General features: G+C 44.8%; 1 protein-coding gene across 1 annotated transcript in view; it reads right to left on the reverse strand.

Annotated features, from left to right (window-relative positions):
• The window catches only part of LOC126285291 (protein qui-1), a 1,482,105-nt gene that overhangs the window by 665,871 nt on the left and 799,993 nt on the right, over nucleotides 1-16,241 (reverse strand). The gene's annotated exons all lie outside the window — the stretch shown is intronic.

Here is a 16,241-nt window from a genome sequence, read left to right on the forward strand (position 1 = left end):
TAGACTGTAGAGCCTAGAACCGCACCGCCACTCCGGCCGGCCAACAGTTAGAAACGTGGTTCGAATGCTTAATTATCGTTGCTGTCGAGGAGAATCACTTTCATGTAGACAGGTTTTACTTTTGTTCTGTCTGTAGTTTTATGCTGTTTTTGTGTGGCTATAACCAGTTGCAATGCAAACCAGGACTGCCATGTTTTGTGACATTTGTGTTATGATCTTCATTTCCCGAAAAACAATTAGGGGATCCCCTATGATGAACGCATTTAGGCTGAACATTCATTCAGTTGCGTAACCTTCTGCACGATTCAACAACCTAAAGGACACCACAAATCTGATGTCAACCTTCTGTTGCCATTGTACAGAAGCAAGTACTGTTTAACAAGCAAAAACATTGCTTTTACAGCGGTAGGATTTCAAGAACTCTTTGATAGCGGAGAAATTAAAACTGGATCATACTATAGTATGTCACGCACATAGCTAAAAAACGAATCCCTACTGACAATCTAATATTTCTGTTATAAAGCTAAAAGGTATAGAGGGGAATGAAACAAATTACGTTTATGGTATACAGTAATTGAAGAATATAACAGTAAACAGTGCTCTGTTTAGACCTACAGTTATCCGACATTAAAATGTACCCGACTCTATATTTCTACATTAAATAGGCCAATTTACATGACGTGCCTATGATTTCGCTGGAAACAACATTAAATTTGTGTACATTTGTCTGATCTATTATCCTCTGTTGTCCATTGATTTAATCTTTGACAAATGGTGTTAGCTACAAGTGATGTTAATGTTTTAACAACAGGTTTATTAGATCACCTTCATTCAAAGGAAAGCATTGGGTGATCAAACGCAGTAAATAAACGTTGTCTGTTACCCAGCATCCTCGATACATCGAGATATAAACTTAGGAGGAAATTATTCTTCTCTACTGACGTTTGACAATTCCTTAACACATTTTTTGCCACTCTGAACATACACTGGGAACGATTTATGACCCATAAAAAAATACCTAACGTTATTTATCGATCACAGAGCAGTTGTTCTTTTGTATGAAACATGTATACTATGCTTATTTAGGGTGTTGTATCGGATCCACCCAGCTATAAGCCGAATGTGTTGACGTTACAAAATACGTCGGGCGGTGTTGCTTGTTTCCGCCACCCGGAGCAGAGCACTGTTAACGCACAGACAGCATCTTTATGTTGATTGTATACCTCATTTTATGAATCAGGTAAAGTCGATGTGGCGTTTTATGAGTTTTGTGACGTCACAGTAGGAAGCAAGAGCTGTCCTGCATCACAAGCAGAAAGCAAGACGCCATACTGTATTTTTCGTCTTCAGTAGAAGCCTATATTCGGTGGGTTTCATGTTATAGTCATGCCTTATTAATATAAGCCCTTTCTAAGGACTAGGACATTGAATGTATCGAGAAAGAATCCTTATTGGTACAATTTGTTTGTAATAAAATGACGGGAAACATCATATTGGTAGTTAAAGACATTTCTTATCTATTTTTGCTTTATAATTCGTGTGTTAAAATAGCAAGCAATTTTATAGCAACGACCCAATGAAGATTGATGAAAACTTGTCGTCTTTGTTGTTAGGATTTGTTGTCATTAATATTTTATGAGGATAACACAAAGTACGAGGTTGGACGGAAGAGACATGCAGCGTAGTGTAGTTGGCTGACGCGTCACGTTACTGAACAGAGGACAGATAAATTAGAGGATCCGCGTCTTGAAATATACATTTCTTTTCCAGCTTCGCGTTTTATAAGGCGTTGTGGGACTTTCCCACGAAATTAATTGAAATAATCTCTGTAACGTTTGACGTCATGCACTTGGAGTACTGACACATTATCTGCGAATCCATTAATGCTGGAAACTGATGGGTTATGCATGGGGATTGTATCAACAGCCTGAAGATAACGCAATGAAGCGTCGAAACTGGTAGCGACAAAATAAATTAAAATCTTAAGGACGGCTGTAGGTGTTTTTATTTTTTGTCAAGTGTGTTATTTGATCACGTAGGTGATCGATTCTATGCTGTGTACTGAGCGGTACGCCACTCTCTCACTAACAACATTGTCAGATTAACATTCATATTTTGGTATAAGATTTCGAGTCACTGATTGGCTCCTGTCAGGATACGCAAAGTAGAGGCTTGGTCCCCTAGCATGGGAACCCCGGTGCTGTCTGAATTGGCTACCAGGCCAACAGAACAGTCAAGATGAGGGATTCAATGACTAGACGATAATTCGATTGGTTTTTACAGTGTGACAGCAGTTTCGTTCTTTTAATTCTGCTCCCGTAACATGACTTGGTGGAAAGTAGTGGTGATTCTTTGATCTTTACCTACTGGTCTTCCCCTAGTGGAGAAGTCCATGCCTTTCCCTAGTGGTCAAACTTGTGGTCTGTATCTCGTGGTGGACTAAGAGCCTATAGCAGTGTCCAGCTGAATTGTTGCTGGAACTGTAATCACATTTTGTGTGTCACAAAGATGAAATTATTCTTCCTGAGTCGGTCATCTGACGTCTGACAATTCCAGCACGCATTGCTGTTATCTGTGAGTCAAACTGGTGTGGCCAGCCCAACGAATCTGCCGTTTTTTTCCCCCTCTGAAAGGGAATTTTCCCGCTTTCTGATATTCAGAACGCCAGAGTGCGTAGTGGACGTGTCAATGACCTCTCATCGCCCACAACGCGCCATTCTCTGCTGCCGCCAGAATCGATGTGAAAGGGTCAAGTATAGTTGCACCGGCCCAGGGTTGTTAAATGATATTCACAGTTCCCTGTCCTCAGGTTAACCAACGTTTGTGGGCTAGTTGAACGTAGTTGATTCCATTTAGTAGAGTTGGGCCTCACAGTGGGTCCACTTAAACAAAGTCTGATTACGCTGTATAGTTTCCACCCCAATGTATGTTATTCCTATCAAACATAATTTCTTATCTGGTTTGTGATTGTCGTCTTTATGTAGGATTTATCACCTAGTTGTAGTTGAACTAAAATTCGTCATTATTTCATAAACTTATATATATGACACTGTTCTCATTTATACTCCCTCTGCTATTCGCTGTTATCATTTTAAGTAGCTTCACTCAGACATATATTCATGATTAAAACAAGCTTGTACAACGCCCGCTAGAAGTCTAACTTTTAAAAGCAGTCTAACTCCCATAGTGCAAAACTAAGTTTTTCAGAACAGACAGAGCGTTATGTATGGCACTTGGCGTCTGTGCCAAACAACAAGTGTCCGAGTGGTAGACACGTGTATAAAATACAGTTCTGTTCAGCAAGGTGCCTGGGGACTGAAGCATAAACCAGACATGGTATGATTAAACAATATTTCTCTAAAATAGCTATAATGAGAATACTCGTCTTATACAGTGATCAACTAAAGCATTATGACCATCGACCTACTATCGATACAAACCCGTGCAGGTGATGGCAGCCTCACCTGGTGAGGAATGACTGTTGTTCAGATACATGAATGTAGTATCGGCGAGCGGCATGCTGCCCGTGTGTAGAATGGGGAAGGCGCGCGATCTGTCTGAGTTTGATCGAAAGCAGATTGTGATAGCCCGGAGGCTCGGCACGAGCATTTCGGAAACAGTACGGCTGGTCGGATGTTCTGAGACTGCTGTGGTGAGTGTCTTCAGAACGTGTCGAAACCAAAGTGAGACCATTTCCATGGATCGTGTTTGGTGTCCAAACCTCATTACTGATGCCTGACGTCGTATGCTGGACCGACTGGCAAAACACGACAGGTGGCGAACCGGGTCTCCGCAGCCGACAAGTCATGCAAATTCCAATGTTAACACCTTAACATCGGCAACTCTACTACTACACGTGACCAGGGGCTCTGGATGTTGGCTCAGTGGGGGAGCGTGTTATGGTTTGATCAATCCCGATACCTTCTTTATCATGCCGACGGGAGGGTGAGAATCCGTCGTCTCCCAGGGGAGCAGCTTCTTGACACCTGTACGGCGAGCCAGATACAAGTTGGACGTGGGAAACATTCACGTGGTCATAAAAAATGTTTCAAATGCCTCTGAGCACTATGGGACTTTACTTCTGAGGTCATCAGTTAGCTAGAACTTAGAACTACTTAAACCTAACTAACCTAAGGACATCACAGACATACATCCCGAGGCAGGATTCGAACCTGCGACCGTAGCGGTCGCGCGGTTCCATACTGTAGCGCCTAGAAGCACTCGGTCACACCGGCCGGCCACGTAGGCATCCATTCGTCCAGTGGAGCTCATGCAAGGCACCAGGTCGGCCATGGATTATCGTACACTGGTTGCAGACAACTTATGCCCAATTATAACGATCATGTTTCCTGACGGCAGCGCCATTTTTCAACTATATAATGTGCCATGTCATATGGTCAGGAGTACAATCGAATGGTTCGAGGAACATACTGGTGACTTCGAATTGATGTACTGGCCTCCTGACTCGCTGGATCTGAATCCGAACACGTCTTGGATGTGACTGAACGTGGCGTCAGAACTCGTCGACTCCGTCCTCAGAAATTACGCGACGTGTGTGTGTGTGTGTGTGTGTGTGTGTGTGTGTGCGCTGCTCTGGTGCCGACGCCCTCCAGTGACCTAGCAAGGCCTCATAGCTTCCATGTGACGATGCGTCGTTGCTGTTATCCGTCCCAAATGTGTATATACCAGCTATTAGGTAGGCACCAGAGAGGCAATTGTGATAGTGAGGTTGATAATTGAATGGAAAAAAATCAAGATACGTTCATAGGACTTGTCGACCTAAAGAAAAGCGTTCTACAGTGTCAAATGGTGTAAGATTTTGGAAATTGCCACGAAAATATAGGGAAAGATGGGTAATATACCCGTTTAAGATGTACGAGAGACAAGAGGAAACAGTTAGGGTGGAGAACTAAGAACGAAGTGCTCCAATTAAAATGGTGTAAGACAAAGATGTAGTGTTTTGCCCCTAGTGTTCAATCTATACATCGAAGAAGCAATGACAGAAATAAAAGAAAGACTCAAGAGTGGAAATAAAATTCAACGTCAAAGGATGTCAATGATAAGATTCGCTGATGACATTGCTATCCTCGGTGAAAATGAAGAAGAATTACGGGATTTGCTGAATCGAATGAAGTCTGATGAGTACAGAATGTATACTGAGAGTAAGTTGAAGATACACGAAAGTAACGAGAAGTAGCAGAAATGAGAACAGTGAGAGACTTAACGTCAGGGTTGACGGTCACGAAGTAGATGAAGTTAAGGACTTGTACTACCTAGGCAGTAAAACAACCAATTAAGGACGGAGCAAGGACATCAAAAGCAGACTAGCACTGGCAAAAAGTGCATTCCTGGCCGAGAGAAATCTACTGGTTCCAAACAAAGGCCTTAATTTGAGGAAGAAATTTCTGAGAATGTACGTTTGGTTTATGTGGCTCTGAGAACTATGGGGCTTGACTTCGGAGATCATCAGTCCCCTAGAACTTAGAACTACTTAAACCTAAGTAACCTAAGAACATCACACACAATGCCCGTGGTAGGATTCGAACCTGCGACCGTAGCGACCGCGCGGCTCCAGACTGTAGCGCCTAGAACCGCTCGGCCACTCCGGCATGCAATGTACGTTTGGAGCACACCGTTGTACGATAGTGAAAAATGGACTGTGGGAAAACTGCATCAGAAGAAAATCAAACCATTTGATATGTGTTGCTAGAGAAGAATGTTGAAAATTAGGTGGACTCGTAAGGTAAGGAACGAGAAGGTTCTCCGGAGAATTGGCGAGGGAAGGAATGTATGGTAGACGCTGGCAGTAAGGAGGGACAGGATGTTAAGAAATCTGCTAAGACATCAGGAAACAACTTCCGTGGTACCAGCAGAGGATAAAAACTGCAGAGGAAGACAGAGATTGGAAGACATCCACCAAATAATTGGGAAGGAAGGTTGCAAGTGTTACTGTGAGATAAAGAGATTGGAATAAGAGAGAAATTCTTGGTGGACCACATAAAATCTTCTAGAAGAGTGATGGAGAAAAAATAAAAAAAAGGGGAACGGAGAAAAAAGTCAGTGGTACCCTCCGTCATTTACCGTTATGTAAGGTTTGGAATATTGGCAGAGTAAATCAAGAGAAGACGGCAAACGGGGTATGATACCTATTTGCTCGTTTTAGTTCATTATTTCAAGAGGATACAGCGCGGAATGGTCTATTGCTTCCTTGCGTCCAAGTCTCGAGCGGAAAGCAGTAGGAGTAGTTGTAACGAATGTTTTGCATCTTTGGGTGCAAAAACTCTGTGGTAGGTAGTAAACGTTTCGCTGTAAAACAATAGCAGGCGTATTAAAAAAACAACAGTGATTTCTAGACAGTGCTACCACTTCTAGTCGTGTGCATATTATGCAACCTATATTTTGAAGCTGTGTTTTGAAGTATGTGTGCGCCGAGTTACTTGCTCCCACAGTGCTCGCATTTGAACTTACGAGAGGCGTTCGCTAGGTAAAGCAACACATTACTTTCTCGGGAAATTTCGGTTGAAAACATTAGGAATTTGTTGTTGGATACAACCGTTATAGTTTCATGAGGTTCCGATGGGTAACCTGCAAAATGGCGTGTATTAACGAAGGTGAGTTTCAAGCAGAGAGCCGTCATTGAGTTTCTTTTGTCAGCAAAGCAGTGCATCGTAGATATTCACAGGCGTATATAGAATGTCTACGGAGACGTGGCAGTGAACAAATGCACGGCGAGTCGTTCGTCTTTACCGCAACAAGGTGGAGCACACCTGACCGATGTCCCGCGTGTCGACCGGCCTGCGTGTAGCTGTGCGACTCCTGCAATGCTGGAACGTGCTGACACTGTCTATTTAGCTCAGTGAAGGGTACAGTCCGTTTAAGCAGTACGTGAATAATGGGGAGGTTATTGATGCACGAAGACGTTGGCTCCCATGTCGAAACATGGAACGGCACCATGCGGGCACCACGCTGTGGCTTAAGGATGTGACACTGAGCGGAGATTATGTTGGCAAATGGGGTTTTGTCGACAAAAGAGTGACAGATTATATGGTGTGCTGGGAAATCCAGAATAAAACCAATCAGCTATTAAAAAAAAAATATTGCGTTACTCATTGAACACCCCTTCTCATCCCGATACTGTCTAAAGGAAATTTTCTTTAGGTTGAGATGGACAATCGTACTAACTTTTTTCATTTGTTTATTTGCAGACGACGCCTGGAAATTACGTAAGAACCACAAATAGAGGCCAGTGGCTTGAAGAAATGCTCCAGGCTGGAGCACGTAAAATAGGTGGTATTAACTGTTTTCGAGCTTCTCAGGAGTATAGGATTCCACGTCGGACATACGTAACCAGTGTGTTGTAAATCAGCAAATGTCAACAGTAAAATGCTCACTAACTGCAATGCAAATGTTTATTTGTAGTACTAGATAGTAAAATATATAATAAAATTGATGATTTTGCCATCGTACCCCGATGCCTGGTAGTCCAAACTGTGCAAAATAAAAAAAAAAAAAATCCCACTGGACATAAAATTATGATTTTGTTATATACATCGGTTTTATTTTGAAGAAACCTTGCGGAAGGTGTGATTGATTTCGTCTTGAAAATCTCAAAATTTCGGGTAATAATTTCATATAGGAGCAAACATTTGTCTGGGCAAACCAAAATCACAAGCAAAAACTGCTTGAGATTTGTCTCGCTGTAGGTAATTGATAACCGCATTCTTGAGGTATGCTGACTAATCTGTCACCTTCGTGCAAGTTGCAAACTGCGTAAAAACAAAACAAAAGAGAATGTAAACCAAAGGTATCCGACGTAACACTGGTGTCAATATTTGTTTCGCGACAAAAAGCCGAAGTGGAAAAATACTTTTGGATCGACTGTAATAACATTGTCAGTGTTGCATTTACCGCCACTGCGGTGAATCATGATGCATGTGTTTATGTGGACACCTGCCACTACACAGTGTGCCTGCCTAGGCGGGAAAGCGGATCGCGCACACCCTAGCGGGGAAAATTTGTTTGTCGAAACACTTATTGTCGCTACTGTATATTGTGCCCCTATTTCTGCAAGGCAGCTGACGGACTATTCTTTCTGATATGATAACACCGCTCGAGTACGCCACGAAACGAAGTAATCGTGTCTGTAGAAGAAGAGCCTCCGTCGCGGGGAGTGAGGAGAAAGGAGCAGTGAGTGGTCCTGCGGAAAGGCGGAGAAAGAGGAGGCGAGGAGGAAGAGCGGAGGCAGCATGGCCAGATTAGGGCCTCTGGGGTGGGGGATTACAGCGTGACGTCAGCACGGGAGGTCCCGCCCCTCGGAAGGAGTCTGCGACGCAGGCTGGCGGTCTTAGCGCTCCGCGGATACCAGTCCGGGCCCGGAATTAGCCGGAGACTCCGCTCGGGCAGGGCCGGGCCTGGATCGCGGGCGACCCACACGGGAGCTTTACTGCGCCGGATTCCTCTCCCGCTCCACGAGACCGTCCTCGGAGGCAAACTGCCTGCGTTTGTTACCCCTACTCTTCTACTTTTGTGTTCGAGTGTATTTTCAGCCGCGGCTTCTCATACTTGTTATCTCTTCTAACTTGGGAAACCCCCCTATTCAGATTTAGTGGTAAGATGGCCCAGTCGACACCCCGCCAAAAAGTGGGCACAGTTCGATCACTAAAACAGAAAGAAGGCGTACTGAACTGTCAAAAAAACAAGCAAAATTGAAATAGTGAATGGTCCAAGCTGAAGATACGCAACAGCGAGTGAATTACAAGAACTACGCCGTTGTGGTTGTATCACGGTGTTGGACCTCGAAGTGGGAGATCAGTGTTCGTATCTCTCTCGTGACTCAATTTTTTTTTTCCCGCTGTGGTATGAACTGTCCTTCCGGTCATTGACGTGTCTGTTTGCTATATTCAAATGTGTGTCTGTGTCGCGGTGTAACTCCCGTTTGCAACTGTGATGTGTGAGGATGGAACCACCTATTTGTTCTACACAAGTACCGCTTTTGCGTCCGTTTTGGAAGTTCTGACACTGGAATTGCTTTGTTCTAAGATAGTTCACAGCCGGGTATTTTCTGTTATTTTTGCGTCAAATTTATGCAGCTGCTTGCCTGCTCTCACTATTCGTCACATTTACCTCCGACAGTAATATATTATTGCCACATGAATCATGTTCTATGAGCAATGCATAGAACGACAGTTGCCAAGACCTCAGAAGAAACAGAGATACTTTAATGACCGGGCCGACAAATCGTAATGATGTACAAAAAGGAAGCCGCCTCAGTGGCCGAGCAGTTCTAGGCGCTTCAGTATGAAACCGCGCGTCTGCTACGGTCGCAATTTCGGATCCTGCCTCGGGCATGATGTGTGTGATGTCCTTAGGTTAGTTAGGTTTAAGTAGTTCTACGTTATAGGGGAGTGATGACCTCAGATGTTAAGCCCCATAGTGCTCAGAGCCATTTGAACAGAAAAGAAAACGCACGAGGGACATTTGAACGCAGGTATCCCGTTTCGTAGTCCGCCACAGTGACCACACAACCACGACGGCATAGTCCTCGCAGCTCACTCGGCGTTGCACGTCATCAGTTTGGACCACTCACTATTTCTATTTGGCTTCTTTTTTTCACAGTTCAGTACACCATTTTCCTGTTTTCATGCTTGATCTCCGGTCAGTTTTTTACGATCTGGGCACTGGGCCCTCCTACCACTAAATCTGACGGGGTACGTTCGGGAGCTTCCCTTGTGATTACGATCGCACAAACTGTCGTCGTCTACTTGGCTGCACACTGATATATTTGTCGTTACTGGCGCAACAGCTCTTCCTAGGCTGTTGAGGGTCTTCCGAGTTTCGCACTGCGTTTGAGCACCTTTTCTCTCGAAGTACTGTGGAGTGTACCCTTAGGGAGGTTGTATGTCTACACTGTTCATGAAGCTTTCCTGTATTTTAACGTTACTGAAGAGTTGCTGCTGTGCGGTGCACTAAACGTTTTCTGTGCATTCTGTTGCCGATTGTCGAATACTTGGCGTAGAGAAACCAGCTATTCTGTACAGTTTATGCAGGGCAGTAGCTTTCATATGGCCTCTTCGTTACTTTTGCCTCATGATGCACTCGCAGCGATTCCAGCTGAGGCAAAAAAAAAAAAAAAAAAAAAAAAAAAACTAACGTTACACAGTGGATTTAGTGTAGATCGTGTACAGGGAATTTCGTAAAAGCGTGCAAAATTTTAACAGGACGTAGAGGATGCTCCGCCGATCAGTATGAGGTGGGGAATTTGGGGTCGGAGAGGCCAACTCAACGAGATAATAGGTATAAAATCACATTACTGCGTGCTTTTTATTTACGTTAGTTACAGATTAATTGCAAATACCATCACTGACAGAATGAACGTACCATTTGTGCTGCATCTTATGCACTACTGGCCATTAAAATTTCTACACCAAAAAGAAATGCATATGATTCATTGGGCAAATATATTATACTAGAACTGACATGTGTTTACATTTTCACGCGATTTGGGTGCATTGATGCTGAGAAATCAATACACAGAACAACCTCCTCTGACCGTAATAACGGCCTTGATACGCCTGGGCAATGAGTCAAACAGAGCTTGGATGGCGTGTACAGGTACAGCTGCCCATGCAGCTTCAACACAATACCACAGTTCATCAAGAGTAGTGACTGGCGTATTGTGACGAGCCAGTTGCTCGGTCACAATTGACCAGACGTTTTCAATTGGTGAGAAATCTGGAGAATGTGAAACGTAGCGTCCATTGTTCAAAGTGCCGTCAATGCGAACAACAGGTGACGGAGGCGTATAGCCAATGGCAACCCATACCGTCACACCGAGTGATACGCAGGTATGGCGATGACGAATACCCGCTTCCAATGTGCGTTTACCACGATGCCGCCAAACACGGATGCGACCATCATGATGCTGTAAACAGAACCCGGATTCATCCGAAAAAATAAAGTTTTGCCATTCGTGCACCGAGGTCCGTCGTTGAGTACACCATCGCAAGCGCTCCTGTCTGTGATGCAGCGTCAAGGGTAACCGCAGCCATGGTCTCCGAGCTGATAGTCCATGCTGCTGCAAATGTCGTCGAACTGTTCGTGCAGATGGTTGTTGTTTTGCAAACGTCCCAATCTGTTGACTCAGGGATCGAGACGTGTTGCACGATCAGTTACAGCCATGCGGATAAGATGCCTGTCATCTCGACTCCTAGTGATACGAGGCCGTTGGGATCCAGCACGGCGTTCCGTATTACCCTCCTGAACGCACTGATTCCATATTCTGCTAACAGTCATTGGATCTCAAACAAAGCGAGCAGCAATGTCGCGATACGATAAGCCGCAGTGGCGATAGGCTACAATCCGACCTTTATCAAAGTCGGAAACGTGATGGTACTCATTTCTCCTCCTTACACGAGGCATCACAACAACGTTTCACCAGGAAACGCCGGTCAACTGCTGTTGGTTGGAAATATTCCTCATGTCAGCACGTTGTAAGTGTCGCCACCGGCGCCAACCTTGTGTGAAAGCTCTGAAAAGCTAATAATTTGCATATCACAGCATCTTCTTCCTGTCAGTTAAATTTCGCGTCTGTACACGTCATCTACGTGGTGTAGCAGTTTGAATGGCCAGTAGTGTACAATGTTCTGACACTGACGGCCATCAACCTGAATGCGAGCGTGACATTGGCCAACAAGATTCTGCCTACAGTTCCGGCAACTAATTTCATGTCCGTATCCATTGGGGTCTCATACCCAAGTAACTTTAGATATCCTCATAGAAAATAATAAGAGGGGTTGAGATGAGGTGACCTCGCAGGCCATGGAATAGGCCCAGTCCTTCCAATCCAGCGACCAGGAAATAGACCATTGAAACGGTTGCGGACATCTACACTGAAGCGAGGCGGTGCATCATCACGGTTTTGAGTCATAACACGTTCTGTCATGGAACAATGAAAATGCTATACAACACTGCGTCTTGTTTTCTTCCAGAAAATAAGTAATCTACATGTAAATGAACAACACAGTACGTGAAAATTTGTACGCATGTTAGTTGCAAATACGCTGGAAGGCCATAATGTTAGACAAAGCGGTACACAAGTGTACTTCCATATCCCCTTAAGCTAGCTTCTCCGACGCCATGTTCCCTGCCTCAAATTGTTGAGCGGAGTATTCCATGTGCCCTGTTACATTTTTCCACCCTCTCGCGGAAACAGCATGTATAGAAAATCTTTAAGACCTACACCGTACAAAATATACAGGATTCTAAACCGAGTACATGATAACGGACTAATGACTTTTCTTTAAATGTGAGGTGTTTTATCGTCGCAAACAAGTTACGCATCTTTTTCGTTTGCTTTTTCGTGTGCCTTTCTCTCGAATGGGCGCCGCTCAGGATGATTATTAACGGATTTGGTGCAGTTAGTTTAAGGGATGGCCGGATGCCCTGTGGTGTCGGCACCCCGTTAGTCATCAGGAGGTAATAATTGTATCCCAGCTGTCTCCGTGCACAGTTATTCATGTGAAAGAGGGTAAGTGTTTCTTAATGTTTCTGGATTGCATAACTGAGGTGGCACTTTAGTTGCAGCCGGATATTGGCCTCGTGGGGTGTGGAAAACCGCCTAAGCTCCACATACAGGCTGGCTGGTACACTGACTCCCTTCCTTAATCCGCCAGGCGGATTCAAACTTGGGGCGACGCATCACCCCATCCGTAGGGGGGGCTAAACGTGCACGGTTGTATGAGTGGGTCCATGAACAACCTGCGCAGCACAGAAAAAATTTAAGCCCTTGGTGTAATGCCGAGCTAGAAGCGGGCCTACCCTGTGCACGTTCTTCCATCTCTGCTTAACTGCTGCAGTCCATGGCCATCTGAGCCTCCTTATGGTAGTCTAACCTTAGTCTCCCTCCTCTGCTTATATCCGATACCTCCACCACAACATTAAGTATTGTTTGATGCCTTCACATGTGTCTCATAGACGAATGCTTGGCCTAGTTATTCCATGAATTTCTTCACTCCCATACTCGGGCTAGTACCTTCTCTTCAGCCACCCTATATCCCACCTATTTCTCGTCATATTTCTGTGTGACCACATTTCAACAGCTTCTCTCCTCTTCTTGCCTGTACTGTTTATCGCCCACATGTCATATTCACATAACGCTCCACTTCTGACATACTATTTGCGAGAACACATAAATTTACACCAATCAGCCAGAACATTAGGACTACTTATATAATAGACGGTATGTTCAACTTTGGCACGGACAACGCCGGCGATGCATCGTGACGTAGAAGCAATCCGGGCTTGGTAGGTCGCTAGAGGGACCGGGCACCACATGCACACAAACAAGTCACCTAACACTCGTAAATTCTGGGAAGAGGGACGATGAGCTCTGACGCCAGGCTCAAGCACATCCCAGACGTGTTCCATCAGTTCCAGATCTGGCGAGTTGCGAAGGCAGCAAATGTCACTGCCGTCGGTAAACATAATCGTCGTGAAGGGGTGTACGTGGTCTGCAACGAGTCTACGATACTCTTTAGCTGTCATGGTGCCTTGTACGAGGTTTCACTTGACTCATGGACGCCCACGTGTATGTTCCCCAGAACATAATGGAGACACCGTTAGCTTGTTTCCGTCCTGCAGTTCAGGTGTGAAGGAGCAGTTTTCCCGAAGACGACGCTTTCGCGTCCTCCCGCGGCATGATAAAGACGTTATGCGGATTCATCGGGCCATGCAAGACTCTGCCAGTGAGCAACGCGCAGTGCCGATGATCACGAACCCATTCCAGTCATAGTTTCCAATGTCGTGGTGTAACCATTGGCACATGCACGAGTCATCCGCCGTAGAGGCCGATTGTTAGGAGCGTTCAGGGCACTGTGTGTTCACACACACTTGTAATGTGCCCACCATTAAAATCTGATGTTGGTTCCACAATAGTTGGCCTCCTGTTCTATTTTACCAGTCAGCCCAGCCTACCACGTCCGACATATGCAATGAGATGATATTGCCCAGCCCCGCGTTGACTCTACGTGGCCTCCCGGAGTGGCCGATCGACTCTAGGCGCTACAGTTTGGAACCGCGAGACCGCTACGGTCGCAGGTTCGAATACTGCCTCGGGCATGGATGTTTGTGTTGTCCTTAGGTTAGTTAGGTTTATCTAGTTCTAAGTTTTGGGGGACTGATGAGCTCAGCAGTTAAGTCCCATAGTGCTCAGAGCCATGTTTTCTGTGCGTGGTTTCACCCCGGTTCCGCCACGTGCTGTAAACACTCTTAACAGCACTCCTCTAACTGGGCTTGAAACGTTTGTGCCGAGCCTACGGGCCGTCGCAATCTGCCCTAGGTGAACTCAGACACATGGTGCGAATTCCCTATTCTGCACCCGGCCCGCACTCTCACTCACACTTCATGCGCGGTGCTTCTGTCTGACTAGCAATCACCCGCCACCAGGTAACGCTGCTATCCCCTAGACGGGGTTATATCGATAGCAGGTCGGCGGTCATTATGTTGTGACTGTTCGGCGTGTATCCGACTGTCAGCAGCTGTCCCCCTGTTCACAACTACTGGACCAGCTGCCCTCCGTCTGCTTTTAATATCGTTTGATCTTTGGCGATCGTCAACTATTTTTCTGGACAAATGGAAAAACTTATCTAAAACTGACGACCACAACTGTCAATGAGAGCATTAGAATGCCGAACAAGTCACTGCATCTCAAACTGGCCAGTTGTCTGTTACACAATGAGACCAGTGTTGTAATGTGATAAGTTTTTCTACAGTTTACACTGAAGTTTCAGATACAAAGGTTTAATGTGGCTCCTATAGGATCGAAGTGGACGTCAGACAGGATGTCTCGTCTTCGGCACCCACCTCTACACTCCGAAAGCGGACCCTACGTCGTGAACCAGTGAGACTCCCTCCCTTTCCTGCTGGAGTCACGAATGGTTCGTGAGGAAAAACGAATGATGGTGGGACTCCGTGTGAGCACGAATCTCTCCAATTTAATTTCGTGGTCTTGTCGGAAGCAGCACGCAGTCGGAAGAAACATACTGACTGCCACTTCTAGCACTGTACACTGCCGGGATTTTAGCGGGAAGCCAACACCGTGACGCCAAAGGATTATCTTGTAGGCTCTGTAACTGCAGTTGGCTGGCACGCAAAACTTAAACATGCCGCGCATTTGTGTTTTCACACAGAATGAAAGTACAAGCATGTTACTTGTCACTCCACAAGTTCCGTCTGAGAAGAGTGCTCGGACAAAGTGCTGTTAGTTTAACCAAAATGCTGATATACTATACTGTACAATATCGATTGACTTCAGTACCAGAACTTAGGTTTGCTGTCACTGTTTGAAAAATTAATGAAACGTACTTTACTTATTACAGTTAAGCTATCCCCGACACCTACCTGTTTCTTACGTGGTTTAGTAATAGTATTTATTGATGATAGTTATAATAATGTAATAATCTACTGACATTTTGATCATAATGCTGTATTTTGAATTTGATGACAACGCTATATAGCAATGTACTAGAATGATGCGTTCTTAAAATGCAATACTGAAAGTGTTAGCACGGTAACTGTTAAATAATGGTGATAAAAAACTATTCATTAGAAATAAGCAAATGAAGGAAAAAACGGTGTCCTTTATCCGTCAACAATTGCCTATGCTGACACTGCTTCATTTGAGTTTACTTATTTGTCTTGTTGACAATTTTCCCAAAATTTACTTTCATCATTTACCATACGCAAATACCCTATCTAATGAAAAGTACCTGAACACTGTCATGTAAGTCAGAACTGACCACTACATACCACCAGAGGTGGACCCAGCAGAATAAAGAGAGCCATGGAGTGTCGTGTTGTGGGTAAAGAAGCAGTAGCAGGAGGGTGAGTTGCTCAGGAGAGCTGAGCGACCCTCGATGGATCAATCATTCAATGTCATCTGAGTAAAAAATGCTTCAGGGACATTTAAACCCATAGAAAGCAGCCCATGGCGACTGTTGGTGAAGTGAACTGATGACAGCAGTCGATTCTGCATGATTTCTTCATTTAATCTGAGCATGAGTCAGTAAATGTAGGCTGATAATGCAGTGTAAGCCAATAGGATGTGATTATTAACGGTTATCGAATCACAGTGTATGTTCACACTGACAAATGATACTTGCCTTCGCACCCCCTCATACACTACAGGCCATTAAAATTGCTACACCAAGAAGAAGTGCAGATGATAAACAGGTAGTCACTGGACA

The sequence above is a fragment of the Schistocerca gregaria genome, chromosome 8, assembly GCF_023897955.1.
Source record: "Schistocerca gregaria isolate iqSchGreg1 chromosome 8, iqSchGreg1.2, whole genome shotgun sequence".
Classification (NCBI taxonomy): Eukaryota; Metazoa; Arthropoda; class Insecta; order Orthoptera; family Acrididae; genus Schistocerca; species Schistocerca gregaria.